General features: G+C 67.6%; 1 protein-coding gene across 1 annotated transcript in view; it reads right to left on the reverse strand.

Annotated features, from left to right (window-relative positions):
• The window catches only part of Adgra1 (adhesion G protein-coupled receptor A1), a 26,603-nt gene that overhangs the window by 12,884 nt on the left and 10,680 nt on the right, over nt 1-3,039 (reverse strand). The gene's annotated exons all lie outside the window — the stretch shown is intronic.

The raw sequence follows: 3,039 nt of genomic DNA on the forward strand, positions 1-3,039 counted from the left end.
GAGGGGCAGGCGAGAGGCGAGGGGCAGGCGAGAGGCGAGGGCCAGTGGAGGCGAGGGACAGGCAGGTGGCACACACTGGGCTAATGGTGGAACAGAGGGGCGGCTCTTGGCTTTCAGCTCTGTGCGCATGAGAGCGTTTTCACGCTTTGACCCTGAGTTGAGGAGAAAGTGGAGGTCTCAGAGAGCACCTCTCCCGCCAGGCCCCTGCCTGGGAGGAGGCAGCGCACGTCGCCCCTCAGTGGAGCTGTGTGGGCAGGGGCGGGGGGTGGGGTGGGGACGGGGGTGGACCTGGGCCGCTCCATTGCCAAGCTTCTCACACGCCCTGGTACGGCCGGGCCGTGCAGCCCAGGGGCCCAGCCCCTCCCCCTCCCCTGCACACACCCAGGTCCCTCTGGGGGGGCCCAGCTCCCCTGGTCATGGCTCAGGTTGGACTCTCAGCTCTCAGACGTGCCTTGAGCTCCGGGGCCTCTGCCATCTGTGCCTCTGGAATTTCTTCTTTCATTGGGGACCCCTTTTCCCGCCCAGGCCCCTGGTGCACCCGTGGGACCCTGCCTGGGTTCTGCTGAGATTCTTGAGTGGCTGCCTGACAAGGAGCGGTGCTTCCCTGTTTGCCCTGGCCTCTGCCCACACACCTCCCCCTCCGCCCCTGCCCTGCCTGGGGCCGGCCTCCGACTGCGGCCCGTGAGCCCACGCGTCTCCTGGGCGCGGCCAGGGCTGTGCTCCCATCAGGGTGACTTTGGAAGCCAGGAAACCCTTCAGCAAGGGCCGCAGCTTCCCGGATGACAAGGACCTCAGAGGCCCTTGACCGGCACCCAGGTCCTGTGTGGGCCAGACACCTGTCCCCTCCGCCCGGCCCCGCCTGCCCCCAGCCGCTCCGCTCACCTGCACCCCGGGGCCACCCCCCTCTCCCTCTCAGTCACCCACGGTCCGGGTAGCACGTCAGCTGCCATGCGCCTGGCTGTCCCTGAACTGGAGGGAGGTGCCGAGCCTTCTAGAGGGATCCTGGCCACTTTTCTCTGGTGAGATCGGGAGCCTGGAGCCCCAGGTGTGCCCAGGGACCTGGTGCTGTGACCCACACCTCAGACCACACTCATGAGCAAGGGGGCAGTTGATTGGCTGAGAAGACACTGTCACAGGAAGAATTGCATTGGCAGACAAGGGGCCAACGTGGCAGGACACTCGGGGTGTGCCTGGAACGGACGCCTGGGTGTGCGCGGGGAGGCGGTGCCCCGCAGGGGGTGTGCGAGGCGCTGTATGTGCACACCGCAGGGGGCGTGCGAGGCGCTGTGTGTGCACACCGAAGGGGGCGTGCGAGGCGCTGTGTGTGCACACCGCAGGGGGCATGCGAGGCACTGTGTGCACACCGCAGGGGGCGTGCGAGGCGCTGTGTGTGCATACCGCAGGGGGCGTGCGAGGCGCTGTGTGTGCACACCGCAGATGGCATGCGAGGCGCTGTGTGTGCACACCGCAGATGGCGTGCGAGGCGCTGTGTGCACACCCCAGGGGGTGTGCGAGGCGCTGTGTGTGCACACCGCAGGTGAAGGACAAGGTACAGGACCTGGGCCGTCATGTGGGCATGAAGGAGCTCTCCCAGGTGAGCTGTGCACGGGTGGCGGCCAGGATGTGGACGCTTCTTTAGGGCTTGGCCGAGTCACCTGCTGGGCTTCCCTGCTCTCTCCAGTCCTTGGTCATGGTACAGAGCCAGGGGCTGCTTCCGTGCCAGGGCAACTCGGGCCTCACTCTGGATTTGTGGAGGCCACACTGCCCAGGCCCTGCCGCCCTCAGCCCTGCTGCCCAGGCCCTGCCGCCCTCAGCCCTGCTGCCCAGACCCTCACAGGCCCTGGCAGCCATGGGGTACATGGTGTGTGCTGTGCTGTGCTCAGGATGAGTGCTGCTGCTTTCCATGGTCTCAGCACCCAGAGGTGACCTCCGTGTCCCAGGACAGATGGAGAGCTCCTGCTGCCTTCCAACGGCCACCTGACCTGGAGACCCTGCCTGCTCCCATCGGGCTGCTCAGCACGTCTGCTCCCGCCTCCTCTGTGGCTGCAGGCCTCCTCTCAGACCCCTGACTCCTTCGGCATTAGGGTCATCTCCCCAGCTGGTGGCCAGGGAGGCCACCTTGCCTGTGTGGCTCTAGCTGCAAGGCCAGGGCTCTGAAGGTCCGAGTTCTCTCCCATTGCTCCCAAGTTACGTGCAGGGACATGGTCTGTCAGCAGAGGGCGCCAGAGGCCGCGGCAGGCGCCTTCCCTATGGCTTGTCACTTGTTGCTGGGCAGCCTTCAGGGCCCAGCCCACCGTCCTGCGCCGGCCACTGAGGGGCTCCGAACTCCGTGCCCAGCCTGTCCTCAGCCGGAGGGCAGCTTGTCTGGTGGCCAGCAGGTCTTGGAAGGGGGAGGAGCTGGACCACAGCCTCTGTGCTGGGAGTGCCCAGGCTCTATCTCTGGACCGCAGGCGCCACGGCCACCTGCACCTCACAGACCTCAGGGAAGCGTCTGTCCTCTGCGAGCACCAGTGCTGACGCAGGGAGCCCTGGTGACATTGGCCTTTTCTGAATCGCCCCCCGGTGACAGCGCCCCCTGGTGACAGCATCCCCTGGTGACAGCATGCCCCCTGGTGACAGCGCCCCCAGGTGACAGCGCCCCCAGGTGACAGCGCCCCCAGGTGACAGCGCCCCCCGGTGACAGCGCCCCCCGGTGACAGCGCCCCCAGGTGACAGCATCCCCTGGTGACAGCGCCCCCCGGTGACAGCATCCCCTGGTGACAGCGCCCCCCGGTGACAGCATCCCCTGGTGACAGCGTCCCCCGGTGACAGCATCCCCTGGTGACAGCGTCCCCCGGTGACAGCGTCCCCAGGTGACAGCGCCCCCAGGTGACAGCATCCCCTGGTGACAGCATGCCCCCTGGTGACAGCGCCCCCCGGTGACAGCGCCCCCCGGTGACAGCGCCCCCAGGTGACAGCATCCCCTGGTGACAGCGCCCCCTGGTGACAGCATCCCCTGGTGACAGCGCCCCCCGGTGACAGCGTCCCCAGGTGACAGCG

This window comes from Dipodomys ordii, unplaced genomic scaffold (genome assembly GCF_000151885.1).
Source record: "Dipodomys ordii isolate 6190 unplaced genomic scaffold, Dord_2.0 Scaffold213, whole genome shotgun sequence".
In the NCBI taxonomy this organism is placed as follows: Eukaryota; Metazoa; Chordata; class Mammalia; order Rodentia; family Heteromyidae; genus Dipodomys; species Dipodomys ordii.